Source organism: Lichenostomus cassidix, chromosome 2 (genome assembly GCF_008360975.1).
Source record: "Lichenostomus cassidix isolate B80296 chromosome 2, HeHo_3.0, whole genome shotgun sequence".
NCBI classification, from domain to species: Eukaryota; Metazoa; Chordata; class Aves; order Passeriformes; family Meliphagidae; genus Lichenostomus; species Lichenostomus cassidix.
Genome location: NC_139482.1, coordinates 96,756,588 through 96,770,948, shown reverse-complemented (window position 1 = coordinate 96,770,948; position 14,361 = coordinate 96,756,588). Strand labels below are relative to the sequence as shown.

General features: G+C 33.4%; 1 long non-coding RNA gene across 2 annotated transcripts in view; it reads left to right on the top strand.

The window, feature by feature from the left end:
- LOC146441814 (uncharacterized) overlaps positions 1–8,910 on the top strand; it is a 28,834-nt gene extending 19,924 nt beyond the window's left edge. For both annotated transcript variants that reach the window (XR_014850054.1, XR_014850053.1), the window contains 2 exons: positions 4,769–4,868; positions 7,933–8,910. This is a non-coding gene — a long non-coding RNA (uncharacterized LOC146441814). The remainder of the gene's footprint in view (positions 1–4,768; positions 4,869–7,932) is intronic.
- The last annotated feature ends 5,451 nt before the right edge of the window (positions 8,911–14,361 follow it).

Sequence of the window (14,361 nt, the reverse complement as noted above, 5' to 3'; positions counted from 1 at the left end):
AGTGTGATCCAGTGCTTCCCATTATTTAACATTTATACTACACTATTCCTTCTTGTGGAACATTTCAGATACAGCCCTGGAGGTGTTTAAGGAAAGACTGGATGTGGCATTTAGTACCATGGTTATGGTTGAACTTGATGATCTCAGAGGTCTTTCCCAACCTAATTGGTTCTGTGATTCTGTGATTCTGTTTTGCTGAAGTTAATGAAGACACTTCAAAATATCCAACCAAATCAATCTATTCCAATTATTTTGAAGGAACCTAAAAATATTTTGGGGCTTTACATTCTCAACTGACTTGTATTTCACTGAGTTAAAAATGTTTATATTGTGAATAATTCAAAGTGGTGTACAAATAATAAACAAAGCTAATGACTGAGAAAAAAGGACTGAAGCATCTTTCATAGAATAAACAACCAGAACCATAACCAACATAAACTATAACTAAACTATAAATAAATGGATTTAAGAAAAAGACATAATGAAAAAATGGGAAAGAAATCAGTCATTTTACTGCATGCCATGTGCCCATTATTGGTATTTTATAATAAGGGGTTCAATGCTTGATAATGGAGTGCACAAGGAATATAAATATTCCTATTTCTAAATCCTTTTTCTCTTTGATCTTCATCAAAAGTCACTTCATAGATTGTAAACTTTTTCTCATAAATTCTGTCTCTGTACTAATAGGTAGAAATATGACTGAAGTTTACTTCTGGCTTATTCAAGTTAAGAAAAATTTTGGACTCTTAAATTCACAGCAGGATGAGTAGTCAAAGCACTATATAATAATATAATATACTATACTGGCCTTTAGCATGAAAACTTGCATTTTTACAGAAGAGACTTCATGACAGATTTCCTCAATATGCATACTGGGACTTTTTCCATACTGTTTCAACTAGAACAGACAACAGGGACACTTTTACATTTAAATGTACAGTACATTAAGGTTATTTATTGTCAAATTTGACTTATTCCCCTACAGAGAAAAAGTCCAAGGACCATTTAGTTTTCTAGAATGTAAAAAAAGAATCGACTATATTTCCCAGGGCTCCAGATATCCTTTACTTAACACGGAAAGTGTCTCACCTGTGAAAGTTTATTTCCTAGAAGATGAGGATGAGATACTATGAGATGTTACTATAAGAAATGTTTTTGGTAGACCTTCCTTACAAAATTTCTTCTGAGAAATTCATAGGCATAGTGTGAAGAAATAGGCTATATCAGTCTGCATCAGTAGAACTAAGGCCAAAACATTTCTGTGTCTTGATTTACTTTGGCAGTCAGATATCATTAATGATATTGACCACCAAAGTAAGTAGTGCCATAAATAAAATCTGAATTTTTTCTCATTCTCCTTTTCAATAAAAATATTGGCTTTAGGGAATACCATTCCCATCACTATCACTGTTATTAGGGGGAGGAGTGATTAATGGTAAAGCTGATGAATAGAACCATTAATGGTAGGTAGAATACAATGAAGAAATGTCTTCCTTTTCCAAAAAAAAAATAGTGGGAATTTATACCTACACCAAAATATGTGTGAAATTAAAGGTCTGAAATAATTCATCAGTATAATAGCAACAGAAAAATACTTTGTGTGTCAGCAATATTAGGCTGGAAATAACTGATAACAAAGGCAAAAATGTCAGCCATTAGTATTCACATGAAAAATCAAATCAGATTTAAGTCATAACTTAAAAACCAAAGTTAACATGAGGGCTATGTCCTATACTTTTCATAACTGCAAAACACAAAGGAAAAATATAAACATACATTCCCAAGATTCAGTTACAGGTTGGGATAAAGTGGTGATCCCCTTGGAATGAGAGCAAAACCTATTATTGTTATTGCCTAATGATTGTAAGTAGCAGCATATAGCACACAAGTTTTCTGTACAAAAAGACAATCAGTTAAACAAGCATAGTAATTGCAGACTTTCCATTCTCAGGATACTTTTTTTTTTTACAGAGAATGTCAGGTACAAAAACCCCAATCCTATTAGGAAGGTAGTATGGCACTAGCAAAGGAAGATTGTCCAGGAACAAGAGGAGGAACATTCTTTGATTTGTACTACTCTTCTGCTGAGATGACCTTTTTTTTCCCCGAATCAATCCTAGAAAAAAACTAGCCAGGGCCAGGTAAAATACAAAAAATCCAAACAGTTGGTCCATCAAATTTGCATTCACGAAGGTCTGGGAGAGTATTGCCTTCAAACAGGTTGTTAAGCTGAATGTTATTCAAGACTGGGGGAAGAATACACTATTTAACACATGCTTGATAGCTTCACTCATATGAAAATACAGAAATGCATAATTAAAATTTTCTTTTAACTTGCCAGACATGGACGTAAAATTTCTTTGAGGCCAGTCCCTGTCTGCCCATGGGACAGTCCCTGTCTGCCCTGTCTTTCTTTTATATAAAAACATAGTCATGCTGTCTGCCCACACTGGTAAAGCAGAAAACAATCAAACAAATGGGAAATCAATTAGGAGTTTATAGGGCTTCTTGAATATAAAACACTAATAAGTTATACAGCTCATATTTTATCAGTAAAAGTAAATAAAATACTAAAATTGTAAAAATTTAAAAAATAAAATCTCTAATTTCTCAGAGCATAAGTTTCTGTGTTGGAAACAGATTTTTGCTTTATAACTCTTCTTATTTCTTAATTTTTCTTTTGCTGTGCTTTTTTCAAGGAAAATCTATCCAAGAATGTAAAGAATTCATAGAACTGTTGTCACCTCAGTAGCTGTATAAATGGAAAACAAAATAATAATTAAAGCTATTGGAAATATAGTGAAAATTAGAAACCTTTAATGGAAGCTAAAGGGAAGAACCTAAAAGAACACGGAAAAAACATACTTGATATTGCAATACTGAAGCTAATAATGCTTTTTTTAATAACTTTCACATGGCAGAACTCTTGAAATTCTTCACACAGTTATTGTGAAGATTTGTCACACAGTTTTTTTGTTCCTTATTGCAATACTTAAGAAATATTTTGAATTTTCAAAAAGAAATGGCAATGGATTGATGTTCTTCTCAACTAAGAGGACACTTTGCATAACAGAAGTGAAAAAATTAGCACTCCAGATTAACTGTGAAAATGGACAGTGTGATAGAACACAGTTGCTTTTTGTGTTTGATATTACAGAAATTAATTTTCAAAAATTAGAAACAAAAGGCCACAGATTTCATTTGCTTCTCATTGGACCTGAAAACCTACAAGTTGTGCATGGATTCAATAAAATTCCTCCTCAGCCTTGCCCATATTTCCGTGCATATGTACAATTATTAAAGGTATAAAGTAATTTGAAAAATCGGGCAAAAGAGGAGAAAGTGTTTTCCTTAGCTGTTCAGTTATATTAAAGTTCTAGGAATATATATACTCTTAGTTTTCCATGTTATTATAAATGATTCTTGTTGATATCAGGCTTTCTATGTTATTATTATTTGGATTCTTAACATGTTTAAGTACTTTGCTGATTTCAAGGTTTACCAAAGACTTGCTCAAGGTTCTGGTAAACAGAAAATAAAACCCCCGAAAAGCCCAGGGAGTCTTTTTACACTTAGCTATTATAAACCACTTGAAGACATACTGCGTTGAAATAACTGCATTGGGAAAATAGTGTCTCTGAATTTCACTCAGAGCTGTTACGCTTCTCAGTAGTACTTTCTCAGTCAATACAGTATTAGAAATTAAAATTAAATTAAATTAAAACTGTCTAAGCAGGTAGTTTTCCACAGAGTTTCTTCTGACTTCATCTTCCTTTGATTTCAAATGCAGAACAGTCATCAATTACTTTTTAAAAAAACTATTGAAAAAATTGATTTTACATAGACTATACTGTAAATCCTCAGAAAGTTCTCATGAAGAAAGTAAGGAATGATAATACTTTCATATTTTAAAAATACAGAAAATAATGTTGAAACAAATGGAAACTTGAAGCCAGTGTAACAAATGGTAAACATACTAGAATGAAAAGTATTGGAAAAAATCCTACAAAGAAATAATAAATTATGAAATATCTGCCAAGTGGGAAGTTGATAATAAAACTACCATAATTAATTTGATAAATATTTGTTACCATTATTATGGTGTGTTTCTATACTGAATTATAAACTTCATGAGAGGTGAAGTTTTGTGTAGTTTTAAAGGGAACTTTGTGATAGACTAGCACTGATAAAAGAGTGTGTTACTTCAAAAAATGTATCATTGAAACGTAAAGATTTTACAAATTGAGACTTCCTCAATAAGCTATTACTCAAGAGAAAATGACTTTATTTATTTATTTTAAATATTCTTCTCTTCAATTATACAAAAAGTGAATGTGTTCAAAAGTGGAAACTGTATATTAGGGCCGGACATTCAGATCCTCATAAAATGTTGAATTGGAAGGAGATCAAAATAGCCCAGTAGCAACAGGTGGTTGTTAGAATACTATCTGATCATGCATTTCATGTAAAGAATAAAGAAACAAAAAAGGAAAAAGCCAAAAGAAAATATATAACAATGCCATGACAAGACTTTAGATTAGTAAGTGATCACTGGTTGTGTTGACTGAGAAAAAGAATCAAAGCAATTTTCCAGCACCATTACTCTTCCTCAAGTGAAGCAAAATCATATTTGGTCTAGGAATAAGAATGAATAATTAAACAGGAGACTTTTCAAGAAAGGCTCTTAATAAGATTTAAAAAGCCAGAGCTTTCTAAATTGAGTGTAGGGAGATATTCATCACACTTTCCTTTGTGTCTTTCACAGAGACTTTTTTCCGTTGCATCTTCCACATAAAAAATTGAAGGAAAAAGTTGTCTATGGGAGGACACCCAGAAATTACCATAAATGCGTTGTTACAAGACAGGTAAGCTTCCTAGCTGTTGTCTGAGCAATAGTACAGTACAATTTGTCCTAAATCAGTCACATGCTGATGAAAGGAGTTGATTGAACCATTATCAGACTATGTTGTTTAAATTTATGAGCTCTCTTATGGAGATGAGTTTCTGAATTTCCCATTTGCTGGTTTTCTGGCACTGCTAAAGAGATTCCTCATTTCTTTATATTGTTGTTGAATATAATAGAAGAGGGAACAAGTCAGTGGGGCTAAATTACTAAGAAAATAAAAGTGCTTATGTTGTACGTATATACCTGAGATGTTCTGAGGCAACCAAAAATAATTGTTGTCAAAAATCTTAGATCAGGAAAAGAAAAAAAGGGAAGGGAAGGGAAGGGAAGGGAAGGGAAGGGAAGGGAAGGGAAGGGAAGGGAAGGGAAGGGAAGGGAAGGGAAGGGAAGGGAAGGGAAGGGAAGTGCTTAGAGCAGATTACCTTTTAGATAAAGGCAATTTTTGAAGCCTGAAATACCTTTGCATCTCTCGCAAAAACCTTACAATTCTGTTTCTCATTATATTTGTGTGCATGTGCTGCTAGGGTTTGATCAATTTTCACAGAACGGTGTGGTCTTTGGTCTATCACTTTATTCCAAGCCATTTGAACTAGATAGAAATTTGACTGCTGCTTTTTGAATTTTGGATTATACCAATTTTTTTGTTGTTGTTGTTGTTCCTCTGCCTGAATATTAGCTTGATTTTACAAATACAAGAGTCTCATGTACACTGTTTCTATGCTGCCTGAACAAGTAGAATTCAAACATGAATCCAAAATAGGCTTTCTGCCTTGGAGAATCATTTGATTCATTTCATACAACAAAACTGAGAAGCAACATTTAAACACTGCAATAATTAGGGAATTTGGACTCCGTCATCAATTTGTATTTGAATCTGGATCCCAGGCCTCCATTTATTTAATCTTGTGTCTTTATTTTTTTGTCTTAAGTCTTGGACAAATTAAAACACAAAGAGAGAATAGCAACATTATGCACCAAATATCAGAATTGGTGTGCAGGGTCTGCTGAAGAATAAAACTGAATAACAGTATGGCAGTGTAGTGGCCTGTAACTGGTAGAATATGGTTTACCACACAATCTCATTTGGAATGTAAAAGACAAGCTGCAGAACCTGAAAATATTTTTCAAATTTTTCAGAATCAGAAATAGTAGGAAGTCAGTAAAATTCAGTTTAAAATGAAGTATCTTTTTCTTCCCCAAGTTCTTACAATGGAAAGAAAACCTAAAACCATAGTAAAGAATCAATTTAATCTTGCAGGGTCAAATGTCAGACTCTTTCCTTTCTCTAGCTCTCTATTAGCTCAAAGTCCTTCGAGATGTTTGGGGTTTTTTCCCCAGAATTTTATCTGGCTTTTTTTTCCTCCCTCGCCGTGTCATTCTGTTAAAAAAAAAAAAAAAAGGGAAATACTAATTTCTTCCTCCTAGGTCAAGGGTTTGCAACCACAGTGACATTAAAAAAACAATTAACTTTTATATGGCTGCTTATCTCTTACTTGTAAGTCCATCTAGCCCTCAAATACAATCTGTGGTATCGTCCACTGTGCACTCTTGCTAGACTGTGCTGCAAACTTTGTAGTCATTAGTAGAATCATGTGCAAAACTATTTTCTTCACTGAGTAAAAAAATCCTCAGAGAAAATACTATAGAGAACAGAATAGAGAGAACATTCCTGTATATAACCTCCTGACCTTCTGTGTCCAATGTATTGAAATTAAATAAAATATATAAAAAATACAAATGCTATAAAAATAAAACCAATATCTTTTTTTGTACAGTAATATTTGCTATATATCAGTTTTCTAAAAGAGTCAGTTGATATTGTTTTCCTCATAGCTTATTAGCAACCATATTCTGATGTCATCTTTATATAAATAGATTGTGTTTATGTAAAACTGAAAGTAAATTTTGTGTTCTTTCTAATAGCTTAGTCAATTCTTCTCCTTTTTTTTTTAATTTATTTTTAAAATATGAGTTGTGACATAAGCAAAAGAAAATTTTTAGACCTATGCAGATCTTGCTGCTGATCCAACATGGGAAAAAAATCATGGCCTCTAATGGCTTTTGTTAACTAGTTCATTCTCATATTGTCTTTCAACCACTGTGACTCAAATAAAAGTTTTATTCAAATGGTTTCTCAGTCTCATTTCTCTATTCTCTGGTGATCGTTTTGCTTATGATGCCACAGCCTTATTTGCACAACATAGACAGTTATCACTAAATGCTCATATTAGAATCTTAATCCTTTGGATTCTATTGTCATAGGTTTAAATAATGCAGTAAAAAGAAATTACAGACAGAAAAAAAAAATAGTGGCAATATTGGTTCAAAATTAATATTTTTCTTTTCTTCATAGATATTTAACACCTCTATTTAGACTTTGAATCAATTGGCTGCTAAAACATATCTACATAGCTGGATATATTGAAAGTTTAGCTATAACTTAGGAGTTCCTATGATCTTTTTTTCATGGGAAACACACCTATAATTTTATCTAAAGCACCTAACTCTCATGGAGGACAGAGTGCAAGTTAAGTGATTTATCCAGCTAAGCATGATTGTAGCATTCTTGAACTCTTCAGGATAGAAATAAAATTTTAAATGTGTTAAGTGGCAAAATTAGTTGCTAGAAGTCTATGAGGATAAAAAGAAAACAGAATGCAAAGTTTAGGTACAGAATCTCATAGTTACCAAGAAAGAGAGAAATTGAGGGTTTAAAATCATTTTCAATATTTTTGTACATTCACATAGCTGTTTATCAGAGAGAATGAAACTAACAATTAACAAATAATGAATAAAATCGGGAGTTTGTATCCATTAAAGTTTCTTAACACTATTTGAACTTGAAGAAATTGTAAAGATGTTAGTTAAGATGTTATGAAAGTTTCCCTTTAGTAATTTTCCCATAGGAATTCACAATACTAGAGAAATTTTTCTGCATCTGTACCAGACTTAATAGAGGAAAAGAATCTATATCACATACATATAATACATTTAATGAACATTTTCTTTTTCTTTCCTGGTAGGAAGAAGATGAAAGATGAGAAGTGAATAAAAGAAGATGAAAGAAACAGAATTACTTTCATTGTAATGCAGAAAGATTGCTGTATTTGAAAGGCTCAGTGTCTTTCCTGACAGTATTCCAACTCCTTGCATACCTATTTTTTTACAACCCTATTTGCTCTCCTAATATTGGTTCTGAGTACAGAGGCTGAAATAGCAAACACTGGGAAGACATACTGCTCCTCAAGTAGGTTTACTTCTGGAATTTTTGTTCTCCAAAATCTTGGATGATGATTTAAAACCTGTGATGGTTATTAAGAGGAAGAATAATTATTAAGAGGCAAATGAGTGGGAGGATCTGGTTTTTCCTGGACTTTGTTGAGGTTGAACAGGCATATTTTTTTTTCCTTTCACAATGTAAAAGCAAGTCCTTCAGCCTCAGGCTACTGAATTTTACAGTTCTGTCTGTTTTAATGCACAGAGCTTTCTAGGATAAGTGGGATATCTAGGAGGGAAGGAAGATACATTACCTCATCACAAACAAAGCAGTGCCATTGACTCAGAGCAATGCACATTGTCTCTCTGTCAGATCCACAACTTGTCCAGGGTATTCCAGCAATTTACACCCACATTATTTGTCAGTAGGTAGGGGTTGTCATCTATTTTAGAATGAGTCCTTTACAGGATTGTTAAGGCACTTCATTCATGGTCAGGAAGGCGTGAAAACGACTTTTTTTTTGGAATTTTTAAGCAAACATAAAATTCAAATATATATTTTCCCTGAATGACTGAGAGCAAAAATTTGCTTAAGATAACTTTTAGCTACTTAAAATATGCATTATCCAGGTACTCATATTTCAGTAGTCTGAGAAAACATTTTCAGACTGTGACAATGTTTTTGTGCCTCATATTACTGATTCTTTTTAGAGGATAATTTAATTCCAGATAATGCTATGCTTTGTCATAGAGCATTTTATTCTGAGAATAAATTTTTTAAACTGCATTTCAACTGAGTTTACACATTTTCTATGGCACATGTGCACATATGCTGTAAAATATGAGGCTTGTTTCCATAGCTGTTAAATGTATACAGACATGGACAGCACTCAGAAGTGCAAATGGAGAGATCTTCGAAGTTTTTATGGATCTTCTTTGCCCTTCCAGTTCCTCTATCAGCCATACAGCTCTGCACTTATCAATCCTGCCACACTCAACCAGCATGTTATTGAAGCTTTCAAGTGATCTCACATCTTCTCCAGCAGCTATTTCAAATGGAAAGAATAGTGCTTTACTATGCTTTATAATACTTTTTTCCATCTAACTAATCTCTCTTAACAAGAGTTTGACCCTAGGTGTCAACAAAAGAGTCAATGATTGTTCTTCTTGAAACTTTTTGTAATTTTCAACAAAACTATGGGTGAGGGGAGGAAGAGTCCTCATAAGTAGAATTTTTCAATAGGAAAATCATATTCTTCAGCCTGACTTTAACAGCAGTTTCAGAGTATTCTTCAAGATTTTTTCTCGAATAAGCTGTTTCTCTTTGGTCACTTGCAATTCAGTAACAACAACAGAAGGAGTGTTGCAAGCCTCTTACACTTCAGTTTTCTCAATGTTTTGTTCTCTCATCATCTCCAGTTAAAACCTATATATATTTTCAAAAGTGTTAAGGCTTTTCTTTCATAATTTGTCTTGGTTTTGAAGAAAACAGAAGTTGGTAAAGTTTATTTTTCAAAATAATTAAGATTTTTTAAAGTAGAGTCATATTCTTTTTCCTCTGGGACACATTTTCTTCTTTGCGCCCCCAGTCCTGTCTTTCTATTTCAGTTACTTTATTCTCCAGTCATCCAACTAGAGTTTAAATAGCTTTCTCCATCTGACAAATTATATTGAAGTCTGTAAAAGTCATGGACAATTTAGAAGAGCATATGGTATAGCTGGGTCATTGTAACTATGTGTGTATTTCTGATATATTTGCAATGACAGAAACTTTTAAGCAAAGAAGTGCATCCTGAATGGATGCTTTGATCTCTTTTTCACAGAAATATTTCTTATAAAATTGAGGGAGGTCAGCATTTGATCACACTGTGGATCAATACTTTGCAGCTTGTCACATCATCCCATATTTGCCATTGTTATATAGAGGAAAAATGCCCATTCATGTTCTCCTTTTATTACAACCGTTTTCTCAGTTACATTGCCTAACACAAAATTTCGGCCCCAGCTTTTAAATTTTGATATTCAAGCCATACTTGTTTCTTTAAAAACAGTAATAAAAAGATTATTTTGGACAGTGACTATTACAGGACTATAAGATAAATTTTGATGTTTGGCATTTTTGTTTGCATATCCTAATATTATGAATAATTTCCTATATTTTGTATAATGAAATGTAATTATTTGCTCTGCTATTGCCTCCCACAAGTCAATAAGAGATGATCCAGAATTAATGCACTCTATAGTCTATTTGAACACTTTAAACAAGAAATAGGCCTTGAGCACTTTGGGATATAAGCCAAATGGTTGGACTTTAAGTGTGAAATAATTACACTGTGACAGGCATTTTTCTCATAATTGAGATAAGCCCATAACTACACTTCAGTCTTATTATAAAACTATTCTCAAGAGGGAAAAAATATGAACACAGTTAAATAACATGGTGCAATATGGATTTAAAAAAAGAAGAGAGAAAAAAAAATTGTGAATTGTCATTCAGCACAGGAAATTGAATAAGCATTAGGTAAATGCCTCAATTTCAAATTAAGTGATTACTCGTAAGAGTCTCTGAGAATTCACGAAAGAATCCTCATTAATAGGGAGCAGGTGGAAGTGAAATTCATTAGCAAGCAGTCTCCCTCATAGTTCCTCATGGTATAGATGTAGGTCACAGCCTAACTGTGCAGTGTAAGAAGGAACAGAAACACCCTTTTGAGGTCTTCTTAAATGGATTGCAAGCAAACAGGGTGGAAGAAAACTGATTGACCATGCATGAATTTGGAAAAGACAAAGGCAGACAAGCTATCTTTTATCAACATATGGTCACTGAGGGTGAAAACATGGGAATAGAATTTGTAGATGAGGTGAAGGGCAAATATCACCATTTACATTGCATCTTATTGTGCCTTCTATGTATTTGTACAGATGTTGAACGTCAGAGCACTTAAGGATATCTCTTCCCAAATGCACACTCTTATTTTATGTTTGATTTTTCCTGTGATCATGACATAACCATAGCTGAGGAACAATAACTACAAAGGTGATTGCAAGATATATCCTGTTAACAGTTCTTTCTGAACTATTAAAATGCAATTATATAACTATTTGGGGAAGGTAGAAGAGAAAGAAAATGCAATATCAAATCACAACTATGTGGGTTCTTGCAAAAAACTTAAAACGCAAGACTTAATATTTTTAGTGTTGCACTCAAACAACAAATGGGGATATTTATAGTAATGGCTGTGTGAGTCATATGCTCTTTTTTATACTTTGAGTTTCAATAACAACTATTTTAAACATGAAAATAATACCTGCCTAATGTTGGAAAAGGCTGCACAGACTATTAACTTTCAAGTAAACATTTAGAAAAAACGAAAAGCAACTCAGTAAAGTCGTTACATAAAAAATAACACAGTTACATATGCAGCAGGATCTATTTATTCATAAACAGTCCATTTGTTCTCTCATTTGTCCAGCTCTGTAAAATAATATTTCAGTGTCTGTGCTCTATGTAGGAAACAAGTTTTATTAAAAAACCCTGTACAATATAGAATCAAAGATTTAATTAATTTAGAAGGGACCCTGAAGATTTTACCACCTCAGGAAAACAGAGCCAAATAGATCAAGTTGCTCAGGAGCTTTTCAGGTTATTTTAATTATCTCTGAAGGTGTAGAGGCTTCACCACCCTTCTGATTCCCTTCTCCACTCTCAGACTGCACCAACTTCATGAATAAAACTCTGCCTCTCCTTGTTTAATATGTGTTCAAGCCCCAGTGGTCACAGTGGTCCTCCACTGGACTCCTTGTAGTGTGACAGTGTCTTTTCTTTTATTGGGATCTTTAAAGTGAGAAAGAACAGCACTCTGGATGCTGCTGAGTCTTGTAGAGCTATTCTGTCTCCAGCCAGGGCCCAACCTACGTGTGGTTATTTCAAACCAGAGGCAGAAGTTTTCATCAGCCTTTGTTGACCTTCAGGAGGTGGTTTCTACCAGCCTGTTTCACCAGGGTCAAGGTTGCTCCTCAGCAGCTCTGCCCCATGGAATATTGGTCACTCTTTCTCCCACACCCCCAATCCAAATGCAGTTTGGTGTCATCCTGAAAACTTCTTGAAGGTGCACTCAGTCTTACCATCTATGTAAGAGACACTAAACAGCATTGACCCCTCAGGAACCCCACTTAACAACTTGCTGTGAGTTTGACTTGATACCATTTGTTGACTTCAAGCATTGGAGCCCAAATGTCTAGCACATTTTTGTTGCATTTGGTAGCTAACCTTCCCAAACTGTATTTGAGTGGATGAAGAGACAGAATGGGAGATCGAGTCAAGGCAAACAGCACCTGCTGCGCTCCCTTCATCCACAGGAGCAGTCATCTCGTTGTAGAATGTTATCAGCTTGGTTAGACACAAGGTGCTGGTTGTTCCTAATCACTTTCTCTTCTTCCATGTGCCAATACACAGGTTTTAGGAAGATGCATTCCATTATTTTTTATCTCAGATTGCTCACATCACCTTTAGTTCTCTGGCTCCCCTTTATGCCTCTTTTGAAGATGTAATTAAGGTTTTCTCAAATAAACGCTTAAGAACAAATTTGTTTATAATACAAACAAAAGCTGTGTAAAATAAATAAATCCTACATTTATACTGCAACAAGCCAAATATGCATTAAATATGTGGAATAATCTTTCTTAGTACTGGTCAACCCCTACTTCGATCATTTACTTGCTAATGTGTTGTACTGGGGTAGTGCCTAAATACTCTGACAGAATCCAGTCTGAAAACAAAAAACAATCAATACACTAAAAAATGTTAGTCAGACCGATTTAGTGTCTCCAACTGGCAAAGTTTTCATTTAATGCAAAGTATAACAGCCCATTCAACATAATTAATCATCTTCAATACCTTCAACAAGAATCAAATCTAAATAATTAGGCCTATCAGTGTACTCTTTCTATTGCATTAATTTAAGAGAAAAAAAATTAGTTTGGCTATAAATCCATTGTTTTTTTTTAATTATACACAGGTTTGTGTCAGATTATTAAAAATATTTTTTGTCTTTTATAGCTGAAACAATTACATATTCCTAATAAAAATTGATAAGTGTAAGTTTATGTAGTGTAACTTACAAACATCACAATATCTTCATTCCAAGAATAAAATATGGAAGGTAAACCTCTCTATAGTATGTCTCAGTGTGCTATTCAAAGTACATCAGTAGAAAATCTGCTCAGAGATTTAGGACGTCTTATAACAACAGAGAGTCTGCCTGTTGGTGATCAAATTCCAGCATGGTGGCATAGTACCTTTAAGTGAGAAGGGAGATTTTCAATTTCTAAATACTTAGCTACATGTAATTTTATATATATATATATATACTGGAAGTGAGTCAATCCACAGAAACCAACCTTTTATTTTTAAAATCTTCAAAGTTGCATATCTCTCTATGCAATACTTTGTTCTCTTAAACAGATGTCATTAAATGCATATCTAAATGGTATTGTCAGTGTGGAACAGTTTTTACTTTTGCTGACTTTTTATATTGTGGAAATGATTCAGAATCTAGCATGAGCAGAGTATTGCGCCAAGATGGACCAAAGTTCTCATTAAGCCTCATCACTGAGTGGATGGAAGTGGTGGAAGATTCCAGGAGTTAAGAACTGACAGAATGAATTGATCTGAAGTTATGAACTCCAATTATTTTAAAAATATTCTTTCCTCAGAAGTAAAGTAATACATATACTGAATTATATATGCCAAGTAAAGTATGATGTGAAATTGTTTTTTGTCTTCTACCCAATAACTTTTTCTTTGGAATTAGTAAATGTGACCATGAATAGCGTATTACAGTTACTTTAAAATGTAGGAATTGCTTCTCTAGTACACAATGCACAAGATGTTCTGCCAGTGCAGGAGAGTGATATGAGAACCCTAGGAGGAATTCAAGTGTTTTCTACTTAAGTTTTGATCTTTATTAATGTCTCAATCCTTGTTTGATGTAAGTGTACACTGAATTATATAGCAAGTACTTTTCAAGTTGTTTGTGAGTAATACTAAATAATATTTTAGAACAAAATTTAGAATTCAATATCCCAAACTCCAACAAAATGGAGCCATAATCCTCTGAGAAGTTCTGCAAGTCACTAATTCAGTCATTAGAATTAGCTGTGAACACCTATATATTAAAAAATATTAAGTTAATTCCTTGCAGTTTATAATGAAACTTCAAACTGTTGTTATAGCT